A 743-nucleotide genomic window follows, 5' to 3' on the forward strand; every position below is an offset into this window, starting at 1 on the left:
GTCATTGGGTGGTCGCGTCATCCCGAGACTTGAGTAAGGATCTCCCCAGTTCTGGGGGTCTTTCAGTCAGTCATCCATACAAAGTGAAGACCATCTCTCTGTGTCAAAGTGTCAGGGACTGGCTCCACAGAAACTTAGATTCAGCTCTGTGGACTGCTCAAATCCCTTTTTTCTATTTTTTTTTTCTTTTTTTTTTAAAGTTTTATTGCATTATGATGAGAAAAGTTAAATGATTTCAATTTATCTGAATTAGTTAACATTTAAAAATATTTTTAAGTAAATAGAATTAAATCACATTCTTGTTTCCCTTCAATACCTACAATATCTTTTTTTGTCATATTCTTTAAAATTTATAAAACATTATAACAATAATGAGTATTATAAAAGTTGTTTTATATAAAACAATCAATTTAACAGTCTTATGTAGATGCTTGTCTACAACATTAGTGAAAATACATATGTTCTTCTCAATTAAATAACTCCAAACACATTAATTGTTTATTTCAAAATAATACATCACTACTAGTATTTTCTTATTTTTTTTTGTTTTTTTTTTGTTTTTTTTTTTTTTTTTTTTTTTTTTTTTTTTGTTTTTTTTTTTTTTGTTTGTTTGTTTTTTGTTTTTTGAGACAGGGTTTCTCTGTATAGACCTGGCTGTCCTGGAACTCACTCTGTAGACTGAAAGACCCCCGGAACTGGGGAGATCCTTACTCAAGTCTCGGGATGACGCGACCACCCAATGA

At 30.3% G+C, this 743-nt stretch overlaps 1 protein-coding gene across 2 annotated transcripts in view; it reads right to left on the minus strand.

The window, feature by feature from the left end:
- Gtf2a1l (general transcription factor IIA subunit 1 like) overlaps nt 1-743 on the minus strand; it is a 49,011-nt gene that overhangs the window by 1,075 nt on the left and 47,193 nt on the right. The window lies entirely within an intron of this gene.

This window comes from Mastomys coucha, unplaced genomic scaffold, assembly GCF_008632895.1.
Source record: "Mastomys coucha isolate ucsf_1 unplaced genomic scaffold, UCSF_Mcou_1 pScaffold6, whole genome shotgun sequence".
In the NCBI taxonomy this organism is placed as follows: Eukaryota; Metazoa; Chordata; class Mammalia; order Rodentia; family Muridae; genus Mastomys; species Mastomys coucha.